This window comes from Telopea speciosissima, chromosome 10, assembly GCF_018873765.1.
Source record: "Telopea speciosissima isolate NSW1024214 ecotype Mountain lineage chromosome 10, Tspe_v1, whole genome shotgun sequence".
Classification (NCBI taxonomy): domain Eukaryota; kingdom Viridiplantae; phylum Streptophyta; class Magnoliopsida; order Proteales; family Proteaceae; genus Telopea; species Telopea speciosissima.
Window position 1 is genome coordinate 39,024,811 of NC_057925.1, and position 19,208 is coordinate 39,044,018.

At 38.7% G+C, this 19,208-nt stretch overlaps 1 long non-coding RNA gene across 2 annotated transcripts; it reads right to left on the reverse strand.

Annotated features, from left to right (window-relative positions):
- Positions 1-486: 486 nt before the first annotated feature.
- Positions 487-14,868, reverse strand: LOC122642752. 2 transcript variants are annotated; one of them, XR_006330093.1, is made up of 5 exons: positions 14,857-14,868; positions 11,619-11,623; positions 2,677-2,691; positions 2,297-2,304; positions 487-683 (listed from the first exon to the last, which is right to left on the reverse strand). It is a non-coding gene; the product is annotated as an uncharacterized LOC122642752 (long non-coding RNA). The 2 variants fall into 2 exon arrangements; XR_006330094.1 differs by lacking the exon at positions 14,857-14,868 and adding an exon at positions 14,320-14,330.
- Between the last annotated feature and the right edge of the window lie 4,340 nt (positions 14,869-19,208).

A 19,208-nucleotide genomic window follows, 5' to 3' on the forward strand; every position in this document is an offset into this window, starting at 1 on the left:
CTCCGTCTGAGTTATGCTAGCTTCGGTTAGAAACCTAGCTCTACGATATGATTAAGTGTTGTTACCTCAATAAAATATTTAGCTTTTTCTTCTTCTTTTATTATCTTTTGGATAATTTACACATGTCACCTTTGAGGTTTAACGAAAGTATGATTTTACTTTCCAATTTTAGAAAATTCTGTGTACCCCCTGAGGTTTACAAACGTTAACAAATAAACCCATTCAATCAGTTCATGACTAACAGTGTTAAAATCAAGAGATAAAATTACAAAAATACCTCTTCAAAAAAAGAAAAAAAAAACCCTGCGGGTGAGTTGCAAGCTCTCATTTAGGGTTTGAGAAAAAGGAAAGATGAGTTGCAAGCTCTCATGTCTTTTAAAAACTTATTGGCCAATCTGAACAAATTTACAACATCAATGGAGTTGTTGATCGAGTGAATCTGGCAACAAATTTGCTATGGCCTCGTCATCTCTTCAATGGAGTTGCTGATGAAGCTGCAGGCTTCTTCTTGTTGTTGTGAAAGCCAGTGGTCACACAACCATGTAGAGGTCTTTACCAACTCTCACCACTCTGCTGAGAAATCCTCTACTTGGCGGAAAGCTGCTGGGATGAAGAGAGGGGCATCTAGGTTCAGTGTTGATGTTCTTCCAGAAACTACTGCCATCACCACTTCGTTATCACTTCTCTCCTTTCGCTTTATCAAGTTTTGTGCATTGGCAAATTGGATGTGAGAACTGAGAGAAGGGGAATTGAATTGAAAATTCTGGCAAGTGATTCAAAAACTTCATACCCTTCGATCTTAGTTTCAAACCACTCTGAAAATTTCAAAACCATAGATAATGATTCCGACAAAACTTTAATTTTGAAGTTAAAAGTCATCTAAAGCCCAAAGCTAGATTTGATTATTGATTCATAGAACCCCCAAAAAAATCCATTGTTCATCCTTTGAGAATAATCCAAACGCCTCCTACAGCCAGATCTTAATTGTTTTAAACTATTAACTCTCTAATAAATGCTAAAGGTCAAATCCTCTTACTCTTTACAGAAAAATCACGATTTTCAGTGCAGATCTTCAAAACACGACAACTAAGAACCGGAAGGATCTTCAGAATTCCAAAACCGAACCAACACAATCAGATATTCAGATCTCACAAGAACTACAACCTTCGATATTTTCAGAACCTAAAACACTTAAACTCACATCCAAGACCCAAGGATATCTGCAACTCATCTTTCCCAAATCGATTGGGGAAGATGAATTGCAGGTTTTTGTTTTTTGTTTTTTGTTTTGTTTTTTTTGTTTTTTGTTTTTTCTTGAAGGGATATTTTTGTAACTTTGCCCCTTGATTTTAACGCTGTTAGTCATGAACTGACGGAATGGGTTTATTTGTTAATATTTATAAACCTCAAGGGGGTACGTAGAATTTTTCAAAACTGGGGGGTAAAATGATACTTTCGTTAAACCTCAGGGGTGGTATGTGTAAATTACCCTTATCTTTTTTTGGTAAGTTTTCTTTTATTATCTTGTGAGACAAAATTTCTATGCTACACCTATAGCACGAATGTAGCTGCTACATGCAATGGATCAGCTGCATGTTCCAACAGGTGAACGTACATGTGAGAACCTACCACCTAGGATCGTGATCCTCTATTGCCGAGTTGTTCGACAGGACCGTGCAGCCCAAACACAGTGAGGCACGCAATGACCAACTTACCCCCACTCGGGCAAGGCGGTCACAGCACGCCTCACTGTGTCTGGGCTGCACAGTCCTGCCGGGCAGCTGGGCAATAGAGGATCTGGATTGTACCACCTGTTCTATTTTTTCCATTTACAAGGGGAGGAGGGGTTTTTATGGAAACAAAATTAAAATGTGATTGACTCTCACATGTACGTTCACCTGTTGGTACGTGCAAAGGAACCAAACTCCATAGCAGTGCCCAAGGAAAACTCGACTACCATTCTATTATTTAATTTTAGGTTAAAACCCTAAGAGAATAGTTACCTATCCCTTTATAGTCAATTAAATTTTACCCTTTTATTTGGGACAAAATAAGAATTACACATGTAAAAAAAAATAATTAGTATATGTTTAATGTGTATGTGGCGAAGCAGGGGGTAAGGCTATGTGCATTTGCGCCTCCCAGACCCTATAGTAGCAGGAGCCTCGTGCATTGGATCCCAGTTGTTTTATTTATCTGTATTGACATATATAGAGTTTCACCCAAACAAAAACTCTATATACGATTGATTTTGTTTAGGATTCACTCGTTCACTTTCCGATTATCACATGTACACAATCTCTTCTCTTTCTATTATCATATGTAGGGAATCCGATCTTCATCTCATGTACAAATATATCTTTACAATCAATGAAAACACAACTGAGAATTCTCAGATCTAATATGGTATCAGAGCAGACTTATTGCAACAGAGTTGGTCTGGCTGGAATCATTATTCACTGAGTTGGGCATCTCTCTCCCTGGTACCTCGGTACTTTGGTGTGATAACATTGGGGCAACCTACTTATCTGCAAATCTAGTTTTTCATGCTCGCACTAAGCATGTCGAGATAGATTTTCACTTTATTCGGGATCAGGTTGCCAAACGTCGGCTCGCTGTTCAATTTATTTCTACCATAGATCAAATTGTTGATGCCTTGACCAAGCCTCTCACCACTGCTCAGTTTCAATTCTTACGGGACAAGCTGAAGATTTGCTATCTCAAGTCTCCACCTTGAGGGGGTGTATTGATGTATTTAGAGTTTCACCCAAACAGAAACTCTATATTCGATTGATTTTGTTTAGGATTCACTCTCTCACTTCCCTATTATCACATGTACACAATCTCTTCTCTTTCCATTATCATATGTAGGAAATCTGATCTCCATCTCATGTATAAATAAATCTTTACAATCAATGAAAACACAACTAAGAATTCTCAGATCTAATAATTCGTATGTGCCCATGAATCATCTATTTGGCTGAGCCATATTAGCCAAGTTCTACATCCCAAGACTTATTGTTAACAATCATTTGACTCCTACGAAATACGTCAAAGAACAAATCCATCACCAGGAAACTGAATATTGTAAACAGTAAACACTCAGTAATACGTACTCAACTAAAAATTGCATCCAAATTGTCTAGTTTCACCGTTAGGAATGAACACCGAATAATGAAGGGGATTACATATATAGGAAAAATGGTAGAGGGTAGTAAAGATATATGACTAGGACCTGTCTTAGTTCAGGAGCATTGTGTTTGTCATGATCCATAACGTATCTATAAATAAGCAACAAAGAAAGGATGAGAAATGAGCTTTGTGACAAGCCAAAATTAAACCACAAATGAAAACTAACCTGATCGCATTGAAGAGGCAGCTGTTGTCTGAGGGAATGACCCTCCTGACAAGAATATCCTCCATGCTATACTCAAACACAAACCTGGAAGATCACAATAACAACAATGAAAATGCTAACATCAAAATCTTAATTTGCAAAATAGCAAACTGAATGCTTCAATTGAGTTCTAAAACCAAAATTAGAACTTTTTGAAAATTTTGAACTCAATTATCCATAAATGATGAGCAGGGAAGCGAGGTACCGATTAAGGAGAAGGCAATATGCAACAAACTCTGATCAGTGCATGGAAAACAAGCTTATCAACAAACTAAGGGAACCAACCTCCCCCAAGCCCCCGTTTGAAGTGGAACTAATCAAACGAAAAGGGAAAATTTTTTTTTCTGCTAAAATTCAGCAGAGGATTATATTAATAAGAACAAGAAAATGGAGAATACAAAGAAAAGTGATTCACATTTCCACTTTCGGCATGGCCATCAGCGGAAGGCAAAACCCCACCAAAAAATTACAAGTCTAGCCCGAAATCCCCATAGTTATGTGAAACGGAATCTCGATCTTAAAGAAGCATCCCAAGAGATGTCTGTATGTACAAAACCTGGAGCACCATTCCAAACCACACTTGTCATGGAAGCAGCAGCATGCTTGGAGAGCTTATCCGCAACATAGTTTGCCTCACGGAAGCAGTGAGAAATCCTCCAACAAATCCCATTTAGGTATTTTTTAAAGTGCCACCATTTCTGCTGAAAATTCCAGGGGATTTTCTCCTTCAAAATGCAAGTTACAACGGCCTGGGAATCGCATTCAATCCAAAGATTGTGCACATGTAAAATTGCCAGAGCTTCCAGACCAGCAAACAGAGCCGCAAACTTAGCCATAAAATTGGTGGTCACACCCTCAATAACTGCAAAAGAAGCCAAGGGAGCCCCTCTTGAATCTCGAACAGTACCACCTGCTCCAGCCCGACCTGGGTTCCCAAGTGAACATCGGTCAATGTTGAGCTTGCACCATCCAGGCAAGGGGGGGTGCCATAACACCTCAATCACTTCACGTTGAGTTGGGGCTCTGGTTTGGATATTTAATGCTCTAGAGACCTATGAGATCACTGACAGAATTAACAGTTACTGGGATAAGGGATGAGAAATCCTACAGGTCCTTCTGAATGGCTTTAATAATAAGAGATCTTGAGTAAGTCTTATTCTCAAATTTGATTTTATTTCTCGCATTCCAAATGTGATATGGAATTAAGATCATGGCCGCCATCCAAGTTTTCTTCAGAATCACAACTCTGGCCTTCCTTTTCCACCACGAGAAAAGTTCCTCCATCGATGGGAAGCCTAACTAGCTAAGGTTGAAAAATGCCACCATGTCTGCCCATATTTATGTACTGAATTTGCATTCAAGGAAAATGTGCGAGAAGGACTCACTGCAATTCATACACAGCTCACACCTAGACGCCAGAGGAATTTGACACTTCATCACCCGTAGGTAAACTGCCATGGAATAATCTCCACCCAAAAATAGAGGATCTGGGTAGGAGACCCTTCTGCCAAACAAGATTGGCCCACCCAATGTGTGGAGCTTTCGCTCTAATCCCTGCCCAAGCCGAAGCCATAGAGAAACGCCCTGACTCCGCTAGAGCCCAATTCCTTTTATCTTGAATCGGCAAGGATGGGAGAGGCAGCCATTTGATTTCTTCAAAATTTGGTGCAAGTAGGGCCCCACCTTTGACAAAAGAGACCATTCGCCATTTACACTGAAGCCTGCAACCGACACAGAGAGATCCCGAGGTAACATCATGCCTGAAGGGATCAAATCCCCCACTCTGTTGTCACCAATCCACCAGTCAAACCAGAAACTAATAGAAGCTCTATCACCAATTGTCCATCTTTCACAATCACCAAGAAAGCTCCACACCTTTTTCAAACCAGCCAGGATAGAAGACGAGGTATAAGAACACTTCAGGGAGCCATTTACCACTAAGAGACGCCCTCAAAGAAAAGCAGCCATTTGAGAGAAATCAGTTTTAATGAACCAACCCAATTTAGCAAGGAGCGCCAGATTAAGGTCTTTGAGCCTTCGAATTCCTAAACCGCCTTCGCACTTTGGCTTGCAAATAGAACTCCACTTCACTACAACAGCCTTAGCCATTTTCGCTTCTTCACTCCAAATAAAGTTCTTAATCCATTTTTCCATCTGGGTAATAGCATAGGACGACCACAAATAGATAGCAAAGTTGTGGATGGGAAGGCTACACATCACAGTTTTGACCACTTCCACTCGACCCGTCATGGACAGCAAACGACCATTCCAACCTGTCAACTATTCCTTGAATTTGTCTATTAAAGGCAAAATTGAATCTTTTCTCACCCGACCTTTGAAAATTTGGACTCCCAGATATCGAGTCAGAAATTTGTAGATGGGAATTTGCAAAACCTCTTTGATAAGGAGTTTCCTGGCCGCTGGAACCTTTCCAAAAAATAATTGCCTTTTCTCAAGATTGAAAGCCTGGCCCGAATAGGTGTGATATCTGCTCAAGAAATTGTTCAGATTTCACACCCCCCGAATATCTGCATTCACAAAAATAAAGAGATCATCGGCATACAACAAATGGGAGGGGGTAATGGTACTTTTAGGCCCCTGCAGGCCTTTTATTAAGCCAGCTTGTCGTAGGTTTGAAAGACCTCTGCAAAGGACTTCCTCCAAAATAATAAAGAGCATAGGCGCCAGTGGATCCCCATGGCGTAAGCCCCTTTCGACGCCAAAAAAACCAACAGGGCCACCATTTATAAGGATTGACAGCCTAGTGGATTCCAACGTTACTTTCACCCAATGAATCCATTTGTCAGCAAAGCCAAACCTCTTCATAACATCAATGAGGAATTGCCATTCCAAAGTGTCGTAAGCTTTTTGGACATCTAGTTTTAGCGCCAAGTTCCCACCAAAGCATCTGGAGTGCATGATATTTGTCAATTTTGACGTCACCCCAATGTTTGTGGAAATAATTTTACCTTTCTGGAAGGCACCCTGTTCTGCAGATATCAGCTTAGGAAGCAAAACCGCCAACCGAGAAGACAAGATCTTAGGGATGATTTTGTAGATAAAATCTCCCAAACATAAAGGTCGAAACTGCCCCACCTTTCTAGCACGATCCACCTTAGGGATGAGGGTCAAGAAGTTGTGCTTCACCCCCTTAGTAAGAATTCCTTCAACAAAGAAATTTCTGATGGCCATACACACATCACCACCTACAATATCCCAACATACTTGATAAAACGTACCTGGAAAGCCATCTGGACCAGAGGCGCTAGAGGGATCCATGTCAAAAACCGCCTTCTTCACCTCATCTGTAGAAGGGATGGCAGTCAGAAAAAGATTGTCTCCTTTTGAAATAATATTTGGAATTACCTCCAGAAGCTCTTCATCCCTAGAAAAAGAACCCTTTTAAGAAAACTCTCAAAGTGCGATACTGCCTGCTGCCCAATCTCATGGGAATCCCGAATAACTGAACCATCCATCAACTCGAGCTCTCTAATTAAAATTTTCCTCCTTCTAATTTTCGTAGAGAGGTAGAAAAATTTTGAGCAGCAATCCCCATATTTTAGGTACATCTTCCTTGATTTTTTGCACCATAACTTTGATTATAACCCAATCGCATGGTTATACACTTGCCTTGCTGCATGTTCTTGATCAAAAAGAACATCAGAAATCCAATTTTGGTCAATCAAGCTTTGAATTCCTTCTAAATCTGCCAAAGATCTCGCAACCTGAACATCAACATGGGGAAAAGTGTTGCGCAACCACTTACAAAGGACCCCCTTCAGACGTCTCAATTTGCTTGTGACCACAAAAAGCGGAGACCCTCTAATCGGAGCACATCAGGAGCTGCTTACAGTATATTTAAAGGTATCATGCTCCGACCAAAATCTATTCATTCAAAAAGGCACATTCGGGGGTCTAGGGACATCTTTGCACTCAATCACCAAAGCCGAATGATCCGAATAACCACGCGCCAAAACTCTCTGTGAGCAACCCGGGAATGCAGCTAACCACGCCTCATTACTCATACCACGATCCAGGATTACCGTGACGTTCCCCACTTTCTGATTATTATACCAACTAAAACTTGAGGTAGAGGAGAGGAAGGGAATAAGGTTCCACACATCCATATAAGAAGCAAATTCTTCAGCACAGACCCCAATTTAAACCTGTCAGGTCCTCTTTTTTCATGAGAATAAAGATACGAGTTAAAATCACCAACCACCATCCAGGGAATCCTAATGCCTGCAACAAAAGATAGATCACACCACAACTCCCTGCGCTTAGCCCTAAGGCAGTGCGCATGGATGACAGAAATAAAAGATTTAACACCATTTTCCTCTACATGCAGAGTAATATGCTGGTCCGAAAACATGACAACAGTTGGACGCACCATGCCGTCCTTCTAGAACAACCACAAATTAGCGAGTGCACCCCTGACACTCATTATGCACAAAATTAGAGCAGAAACCCAACTTTAAAAAAAAATTGGGCAAGAGCTTGGTCCGATCTTAGGTTCAGCAAAACATAAGAAACTAAGATCATGATCACGGACCAAAGTACGAACTGCAGCACGAGCTCGACAATTTAACACTCCCCTTATATTCCAAAAGAGAGTCTTCATAAATTACCTCTGAGAATTTCTAGTAGCATGGCGTGTCACCATGCTCTGATCCTATTGTCGGTTGCATCTAGCATCAACGTCAGCAACTTCTTGGTTTTTTTTCTTCACCCTCCGCGCGCCCTTAGCTCTAGTTTTTGGAGCGTTCATCTGTTGTGGCCTTATGTTCTGTCCAGAACCAGAAGTAAATGGCGGTAAAGCTTGATCTCCATGTTGTTGCCCAGATAAGTCAAAATGCACTATGGCCATCCGTCCATTGTCGCTGCTCGTGATCGACATCGGTGAAGACACAGTGGCTTCATCCAGCATTAACACATGTGAGTCTAAGGGCAAAACGACCTCAACATTCCTTCTTCTGGGATGGTTGATAAAGATGGCTCAATAAGTGAGTCCACCCCAGTTACCTGCTCCACAACCCCAACACGGGTTGGTCCAGATTGCTCAAGAGCTCCACATGCAAGCCCAACAGATATGCGTTGAAAAATTCCCTCCTTCCGTAACCTCAGATTCTTCCTCAAGTCGTGGGGAAGCATAGCTATGTTGCACATTTGGTTCCCCTATTGAAGGAAGGACTCTATCAGAAGTGGAGTCTTTAAAAAAACTGTTCCATGAGAAAAGACAGTTTCCACATCATCCACCCGATCAAACAAATCTTGACGGCCAGGATTCGCCACCTGAGACAATCTCGGAATCCACATAGTCCGGCGAGTTGCCGCCTGATTCCGCTCCAGCCCACCCTCCCTGCTCTCAGTGTTATGCACCACCTTATCCGGGCAAGCCGAGTCACGGTGGCCAAATTGAAGACGTAGCTTTCCTGAGAGTCCACCATGTCCCGCTCAACATATATCTCCTTTAAACGTGTTTGGGATTCATCAACATCCACGCACCCACGAGCGAAGTGCCCAAACTGCGAATTCTGCGTGCGTCTATCGATCGCAATAGGCCGTCCTATCGCCCTTGCCATTGTGAGCAAGATCTCCTCATGCCAATACTCCTGTGGCAGGGTGGGGAACCTGACCCAAACCAAAGAGTGAGAGATTTTTTCATCGTCCACCTTGAATTCAGGCCTCCATCACTGGAAGCGCAGCAGCTGTCCCTCAAACTTGATCTGGCACCTCTTCCAAACCAGCATCATATCCGATTACGACTGAAATCGAAACATAATAAAACCTTGCCCAGAGATTTAATTTGTTCATCAGACTGCAATGCCCCAAAGTCCTTCACAGCAAGCCTCAAGGATTCCAGGGAACTGCCTTTCAGGTTAATTCTTCCAAGCAAGGCGAATTGGTAGCTGTTCTTTGTAGGCAGATTGGGGGATCTTAATGCATGTTAGGCCACCTATTGTAATTGGAGACGGCAACTTATCAATGGCCGGCAAAGAAAAGTGACCTACCGTAGAAGTATACGACCTCGAAGCATTCCCATTCACCGCATGAACAACAGGGCCATCACTTGCCGGGGATACAGGCGCTCCAGGGCTGCCTGATAATGGGGGAAAACCCAGAAACCAACCCAGGTCCAGTGGTCGCCGACGTCCATCTGGGTCCTGGCCATCGCCCAAGTCGTTAGAGGACCTTCCCTCAATACTAGGACCTTCTCTCTCCTCACTCATTCTCTTGACATTGCCCAGTTTGCCTAAATCAAAGGCTGAAATTCCTATACGAATAGGAAACAACCCAACTAAACACAGTAAGAACCAAATGCAGATACCGGTAGGCGAAACAAATGGGAAAAGAATTACATGACACAAATTGCAACTGCAAATCCGCACAAAAATAAAATCCGAATGAAAACTGAAACAGAAGATAAACTTGATAACAATGTCAACTTTCTTACAGAAAAACTGAAATTCCAACTGAAATAGGAAACTGTACTTAACTGAAAAATCATCAAAAACCATATTAGAAACCAACACCCAAAATAAAAAAAAATAAAAAATAAAAAAAACCTGAATATAAATCTTACAAGTGGTAAGATAAGAACATAATAATACCTTTCGTGCGAGGTGAGTGCCTCTGTAGATTGTAGGAATTCAGAAAATTTGAGATTCAGAGACGAGTCAGACGACTACTAGAAGATAATTCAAAACTTATGCAATCGTAGTATGTGCGCGACCAGCCTACACAGAAACTTGCTTATTTTAGCAATGACGCATGGGTTCCCCGAATTTAAGGGTTGTGCCTTGGCGGACAAAGAAACCTACATTAAGTGGGTCACAGAATTCAATCAGACAAACCTGCACCGTTCGATAGGAAGACACATGAGATACAATGTACAAAGAAAACCGTCAGTTGGGGATTCCAATCGAGAGGTTCCTATTAGAGGATTGTTTTAATCTTCATCAGCTTGATTCTATCACATTAGTCTTTTTTTTTTTTTTTTGGTTCTTTGGAATTTTAGGACTTTAGGGGTTAAATTGAAAACGGCTTGACTCAGCTTCCATTTGATGCAGTTACGGAATCTGTTCTACCAAAAACCAAAACAAAAAAAGTTACGGAATCTATTACCACCATGATTGGTTAAGTTGATTTTTCTATCGATTATCTATTACCAAGTTGATATTTTTTTACCATGGTAGGTCGGTCAATTTCCCGTTTTCCATGGATCCAATTGGTACAGTTTGAGTGTTTGACGATTGAAGGATAAGGAGGACAGGAGGTTTCCCGTTTTCCATGGATCCGATTGGCACTGTTTCACGATTGAAGAAGAAGGCCTGAGTAGGGTTGCAACAGGGTCGGGTTGGGTCGGGCCGGACTTTATAGAACCCTAGCCCAACCCTGTCCCCTTAGCTGGGCCTAGGCCCGACCCGACCCTGACTCTAGGCCAGAAAAATCCAATCCTGACCTGACCTCAGGATCGGGCCGAGTTGATCCTGATTGGTCCTAATCATGGGGAAGAGAAGGAAATGCATAGGCTGGAATGAGCCAAGAAGAAAATTATCAATTTAAAGTAAAAAACACTAATAAAATGTATTATATCACTTATTTTCTTTATATATAATATATTATATACCAAAATATAGGTGACATTTAAAGTTTATAATATATATATATTTTATGACAAAAGGTTTTGTACAGTTCCCCAAAAAAAAAAAAGGACAAAAGGTTTTGTACATGATCGTATATGATACACGATCGTACTATCAACCATTGGATGTGAATGAGAAGCCGTGTATTGTACACAATCATGCTCATCTAATGGTTGAAAACATGACCATGTACCATACACGGCCGTGTACAAAAACCTGTCCCAAATATATTTTAGGCTTACTTATCTTGTAATTGTCCATTCACCGTATGATCAATGGGCAGAGACCATTAGCCTCGGCCACGCCGTCTGGGTGCAGCGCACCACCCTTCTTCCACCTGCATGGCATCAGCCTGCTGCCCACCAGCCGATTGGAATGACCATGAATGCAATTTAATTTTCAATTTTTTTAAACTAGTTTTTCCTTCTTTTAATCAGTAAAATAGTAAAAAAATCAATGAAAAGTGTCACCTTGGTTCACTTCATTCCAACGGAAGGAGCGATCCTCATGTTGGTGGTGGAGCTTCTGCAGTTCCTTCTCCAAGGAAGAGGGCAACCCCTTATAATGGTTTCAACCGATCCTTAGGCAATTGGAATCGATCCAAATCACCGATATTTGAAACCCTGGCTTATTCAATCGGACTAACTTCCAGCCTCTTACCCTTTAGAGAGGATAGATTGAATCCATTAAGAGGGGTTGCCCTCTGCAGCGGAGTCTTGGATCTTCTCCTTCTCCTTCTCCTTCTCCTTCAATCGTGAAACTGTGCCAATCTGATCTATGGAAAACAGGAAACCGACCGACCACCTATCAGGGTTAAAAAAAAAACAGATGAACTTGTTAATAAATAGATAGAGATAATCGATAGAAAGAAAGGTCAACTTGACGACTTGTCTTTTCACCACTATCATTCCGGTGGTTCCGGAACAGATTCCGTAATAAACTGCGTCAAAATGGAAGCTGAGTCAACAAGCCGTTTCCAATTTAACCCCTCAAGGGCTCAAGGCCTAAAATTTCAAAAAAAAAAAAAAAAAAAAAAAAAAAAAAAAAAAAAAAAAAAAAAAAGAGGAAAAAAAAGAAGAAGTAAAAAAAAAAAAAAGAAAAAAGAGTAACTGATGTGGATAGAATCAAGCACTTAAAAAATCCTCTAATCGGAATCTCTGGATTGATGGTTTTCATTATTAATTCTATCTCATGTGTCTTTCTATCGAATGGTGGAGGATTGTCCAATTGAATTCTGAGACCCGTACTTAATTGTAGGTTTCTTTGCCATCAAGGTGCAAGCCTTAAATTCGGGAGGGCGGGGGAGGGGGGGGGGGGACACATACGTCAATGCCTATGAAAGCAAGTTTCTGTGATAAGGGAGACAGACAACGTACGTAAACGACTCACAGTCGTTAAGAAAACTAGACAACGGCAAGAAATCCCTGCCTACTATGATTGATTACATAAATTTTGAATTTTGCGAGTGTAAGTACTCTAAGGACTGAAAAGAAAATAATCAATTTAATAACTTTTGGTTATGAACAAGTGGATGATAGTCCTATATATATTTGTTTCGTCCTCCTTGAATTCATCTAAAGGAATATTAAGTTGATTTTGTGCTTTAGATTATTCTTAGTTTGTAATATGTGATATTGTTATGCTATTATTTAGATTATTTATCTTCGATACATGCACACCGTTAATATCCCAAAGTGTAAACTGTGTATTTCGGAATCGCCATATATATGACCGGAGGGATTTCCTTGAGTACGTTGGCCGGGTTCCTGGTTTGTACTATTTTATCATGAAATGTTGAAACCATCCTTTCCTCCCACTAGGTACATATAAAGTGCAATTAATTAATGAGATGGACTTGTCTCTAATAAGTTTCTAATCCTCTTAGCTTTTCATTGTTTAAGCTATACTTTGGGGGGGAGGACAGTACCTATGAACGGAAACGCCAAATTGTATGATAAGCTTTTGGAGGGTGAACTCCTTAAGTCGATCCACCCAATGGAGATTATATTTATATGTAATCTCTACCCAAAATTTATTTAAAATATTTTCAAAGTATATAGTGAAGTACATAATTCTTCAGTGTTCTATCAAAAAAATAATAATAATAATTCTTCAGTGTTAAAAGATTAATTTATTAACATTTATGTAAGTTTAATAAATTATTGGAAAAATTTCACGGACACCCCCTAAAAATATCCAATATCTCATAAACTTACCATACTTGGTCAAAATGTCACAGACACCCCTTATTTTTATGAATTTATTTCAATTTAGTCCACTCCGTTAGTCTCTACAGTTAAGTGTCTGTTAACTCTTTTTAAATGGCGAAATTACCCTTACCATAGTGAAATCCCTATAATACCCTTAATGATGAATTAATGACGTTAGAAGTTAGTTTTTAGAAAAAGACAATTTTGCCCTTGTTTTTATTCAATACTTTTTTTTTATTCCTTTTTTCGCCCCTTCTTCTCCTTCTTCTCCTTCTGCTGTTACTTCCGCCACCACCACCGCCACCGCCACCCCCACCACCACCACCGCCACCCCTTCCAGCCCTCCTATGTCCGCACAATTTCCTCCCCATCTCCTTCTTCTCCGTCCGGGTTTCCTCTTCTTCCATTTTTTCTGCTCCACATTTCTTTGCACCACAGTCGACAATGGATTCCAGAGAGCTTGAAAAAAACAATGATGGCCGCCAATGGATTTTGATTCTGTGTTGGGTTTGGAAAATGGGAATAAAAGAAAAGAAATAGTGATCCGATGGTTATTGGGAGGGAAAATGGAAAAGGAAATCAAAGACATGATAGGATCAGAAATGATAAATTAGTTGAGGATGGGTGTGGTCATGGCTGGAATTCAAATTGGAGTTTTGTTTAGACAAGGATGTGGGTTAGATTAAAAGTGAAAAGAACTGGAGAGGAGAATCGGTGATGGTGGAATGAGGGTTTTTAGAATGAACATGATAAAAAAATAAAGAGAAAAGAATAGGGATGAAAGGAGAAATAGAGGTTAGTGGAGATGATGGCGGTTTTGGCAGAGATGGGTTTTGAGAGAGGGTCGGTGATGGGGTTTCGGAAATGGAAGATGTATTTGCCTCGTTTTGTCGCCCTTCTTCAGTTCGCTTTCAGCCATGGGTGGAAATGGAAGTCTGGTCATCTTCTCGTTTTGTCGCCCTTCTTCAGTTTGCTTTCTCCTTGCCTTGCCGCTGGTAATGGTCGCCATAGCCAGAGCAGGTAATGGTCGCCGGAACCGGCCATAGAGGGAAGAAGATGAAATGACAGTTTTGTCCTTTTATTTAAATAACTAAGGGGTAAAATGGATATTTCACTTTTGGGTACTAACTGTGCTTAACGTTTTGGGTGTCTGTGACATTTTGACCAAGTATGGTAAGTTTCTGAGATATTGGATACTTTTAGGGGGTGTCCATGAAATTTTCCCTAAATTATTTTTGTCGTCTTCACATATAATAATGCTTGCATAGGGGCAGTCAAAATTTTAGTTTTATATCATTCGAACATCCTACAATTGGATTTTTCTCCTCTCAGGTTCCCCTATCTGTAAGTTCTTGAAAGTACCCTTTTGAAAACTTGACATGTGGCATCATGTAATCTAACGGTCTCAATTTAAAAACAAAACTTTAATTCGAATCTAACCTTGATCACCCCAACCCCTAGCCTAACTCTAGTTAACCAATCCATACCCCAACCTTAACTTTACCCATTCTCTCTCCTCTCTCACAGCGGCACGACTCTTCGATCACCATTGCCCCACTCTCATCTCCTCTACAACCCCTCACCAGTCCCCAACCTCCTCTACTCTTTCGGAAAGAACACCCACAAATTCATGGTGATGATTTTCGATGGAACCAACAGTGAGGCACCTAAATTAAAACTGAGAAGCTTTTTGTCATACAAAGAGATGCCTCCATAAAAACTGCTCTCAAGCTTATTCTACCGACATGCAGGGCAGTTGGGATGAGCACTTCTCACTGATCGAATTTGCTACAACAATAGCTGTTTGAGTTAAAATAATACCGCAAGCGTACGGGTCAATCGTAGCTACGGGTCGAACACGAGAAGATATATGCCACTCTATTTAACTAACTTAAAAGTAATGCAAAGTGAACCAAATTAAAGTGTTAAATTAAACTAATTAAATTAATAAAAATTAATGCATCCTAACTCATAAGCATCTAACAAAATTAAGAGATTAAATTGGCGTCCTAACACATGAGTATCTAACCTATCAAACTAAAGCGAATTGAAAAGAATAACAAAAATGCAGCCACACTTCATAATCACATAAAAAGAAATAAGGGAATAAAAGTGCATCCACATACCACAATCATATAAAAAAAATAAAAGAAATAGAGGGAGAAGAAGAAGAAGATAGAGAGAGATAGAGGAAAGGGAGAATGAGATTGAGAGTTTAGATAGTAAAACCTAGATGTGCTTGCATGAATGTAATTGAAAAGCTTGAATACTTGCATAAACTTACCATGGCCTCCTCTTCTAAATCTTCAAGTCTTGTCATCAACTTAAGAACTTAGACTAGAAGGCTTAAAACCTAAACAAGAATTAAGAAATTATAACCCAATTGAAGACTTAAATTGAAATTAAAGCATAAACTAAACCTATTACAACCATTAAATGAAAATCAAAAAGCAAACTAGAACTTATAAAAGCCAAAAATCACAACTTAGAAGGAGAAGAAGAAAAGAAATTTTACTAAGTGACTGAACTAAAAATTACACTAAAAACTGAATTAAAATTGAACTAGAAACTAACTAAAAACTGAACTAAAAAACTAACTTCTTACAACCCAGAGGGCAAGGGGTATTTATAGGGGGAAGAGAGGGGAAGAGAGAAGAGGGAAGTGTACGAGAAATATTTCCTAAGAAAAGAGAATATTCTCTTCTCCTTCCTCTTTTACAATGCCTTGAATCCTAAGAAAAAAGGAAAAAAATAGAAAGAAGAAGAAGAGAAGATTGTTTACATAGACCTTCAAATTAAAGTGTTAAATTAAACTAATTAAATTAATGAAAATTAATGCATCCTAACTCATAAGCATCTAACAAAATTAAGGGATTAAATTGGCGTCCTAACACATGAGTATCTAACCTATCAAACTAAAGCGAATTGAAAGGAATAACAAAAACGCAGCCACACTTCATAATCACATAAAAAGAAATAAGGGAATAAAAGTGCATCCACATACCACAACCATATAAAAAAAATAAAAGAAATAGAGGGAGAAGAAGAAGAAGATAGAGAGAGATAGAGGAAAGGGAGAATGAGATTGAGAGTTTAGATAGTAAAACCTAGATGTGCTTGCATGAATGTAATTGAAAAGCTTGAATACTTGCATAAACTTACCATGGCCTCCTCTTCTAAATCTTCAAGTCTTGTCATCAACTTAAGAACTTAGACTAGAAGGTTTAAAACCTAAACAAGAATTAAGAAATTACAACCCAATTGAAGACTTAAATTGAACTTAAAGCATAAACTAAACCTATTACAACCATTAAATGAAAATAAAAAAGCAAACTAGAACTTATAAAAGCCAAAAATCACAACTTAGAAGGAGAAGAAGAAAAGAAATTTTATTAAGTGAATGAACTAAAAATTATACTAAAAACTGAATTAAAATTGAACTAGAAACTAACTAAAAACTTAACTAAAAAACTAACTTTTTACAACCCAGAGGGCAAGGGGTATTTATAGGGGGAAGAGAGAGGAAGAGAGAAGAGGGAAGTGTAGGAGAAATATTTCCTAAGAAAAGAGAATATTCTCTTCTCCTTCCTCTTTTGCAATGCCTTGAATCCTAAGAAAAAAGGAAAAAAAATAGGAAGAAGAAGAAGAGAAGATTGTTTACATAGACCTTCAAATTAAAGTGTTAAATTAAACTAATTAAATTAATGAAAATTAATGCATCCTAACTCATAAGCATCTAACAAAATTAAGGGATTAAATTGGTGTCCTAACACATGAGCATCTAACCTATCAAACTAAAGCGAATTGAAAGGAATAACAAAAACGCAGCCACACTTCATAATCACATAAAAAGAAATAAGGGAATAAAAGTGCATCCACATACCACAACCATATAAAAAAAATAAAAGAAATAGAGGGAGAAGAGGAAGAAGATAGAGAGAGATAGAGGAAAGGGAGAATGAGATTGAGAGTTTAGATAGTAAAACCTAGATGTGCTTGCATGAATGTGATTGAAAAGCTTGAATACTTGCATAAACTTACCATGGCCTCCTCTTCTAAATCTTCAAGTCTTGTCATCAACTTAAGAACTTAGACTAGAAGGCTTAAAACCTAAACAAGAATTAAGAAATTACAACCCAATTGAAGACTTAAATTGAAATTAAAGCATAAACTAAACCTATTACAACCATTAAATGAAAATCAAAAAGCAAACTAGAACTTATAAAAGCCAAAAATCACAACTTAGAAGGAGAAGAAGAAAAGAAATTTTATTAAGTGAATGAACTAAAAATTATACTAAAAATTGAATTAAAATTGAACTAGAAACTAACTAAAAACTTAACTAAAAAACTAACTTCTTACAACCCAGAGGGCAAGGGGTATTTATAGGGGGAAGAGAGGGGAAGAGAGAAGAGGGAAGTGTACGAGAAATATTCCCTAAGAAAAGAGAATATTCTCTTCTCCTTCCTCTTTTACAATGCCTTGAATCCGAAGAAAAAAGGAAAAAAAATAGAAAAAAGAAGAAGAGAAGATTGTTTACATAGACCTTCAAATTAAAGTGTTAAATTAAACTAATTAAATTAATGAAAATTAATGCATCCTAACTCATAAGCATCTAACAAAATTAAGGGATTAAATTGGCATCCTAACACATGAGCATCTAACCTATCAAACTAAAGCAAATTGAAAGGAATAACAAAAACATAGCCACACTTCATAATCACATAAAAAGAAATAAGGGAATAAAAGTGCATCCACATACCACAACCATATAAAAAAAATAAAAGAAATAGAGGGAGAAGAAGAAGAAGATAGAGAGAGATAGAGGAAAGGGAGAATGAGATTGAGAGTTTAGATAGTAAAACCTAGATGTACTTGCATGAATGTAATTGAAAAGCATGAATACTTGCATAAACTTACCATGGCCTCCTCTTCTAAATCTTCAAGTCTTGTCATCAACTTAAGAACTTAGACTAGAAGGCTTAAAACCTAAACAAGAATTAAGAAATTACAACCCAATTGAAGACTTAAATTGAAATTAAAGCATAAACTAAACCTATTACAACCATTAAATGAAAATCAAAAAGCAAACTAGAACTTATAAAAGCCAAAAATTACAACTTAGAAGGAGAAGAAGAAAAGAAATTTTACTAAGTGAATGAACTAAAAATTACACTAAAAACTGAATTAAAATTGAATTAGAAACTAACTAAAAACTGAACTAAAAAACTAACTTCTTACAACCCAGAGGGCAAGGGGTATTTATAGGGGGAAGAGAGGGGAAGAAAGAAGAGGGAAGTGTAGGAGAAATATTCCCTAAGAAAAGAGAATATTCTCTTCCCCTTCCTCTTTTACAATGCCTGTAATCCTGAAAAAAAAGAAAAAAAAATAGAAAGAAGAAGAGGAGAAGATTGTTTACATAGACCTTCTATTTCTAGAAAAGTAAACTTCCAATTCTAACAAGTGCTTCTTTTTCTTTGTAGATATCTTCTCCAAGCAATAAAATCAAAGATGCTTTGATTTTTTAACCTTCCATAGATGAGAAAATATCTTTCAAAATAAATCTATCCTAAGTAGAATTTCAGAAGTGCCCTTGAGAAGTTGGAGGAGAGAGAGAGTAAGGGTGGTGACTAGGATTCCTTCAAGAATAAATAAAATACTCATTCTATCCTTAAAAAAACGTGGAGCATGGGGTGCTTATATAGGCCTCACTATTGTGTTCTTTGCGAAAAATCACCCAAAATTGACCCAAATTTCGTCCCATATGGAGTTCGGGAGCCCAAGATATCTCAAGTTGAAGTTGGACTGTCTAGAGCCCTCCAAATGGAATCTTTTGGGTACAGGAAATATAACTTCTGATTATTGTGTTAAGGCCCCTGGAATCTGAACTTTTGCCTCACTTTGTCTCCGGCCGACTGTCAATAATTATAAATAAACCCCTGTAGACCATTTTCG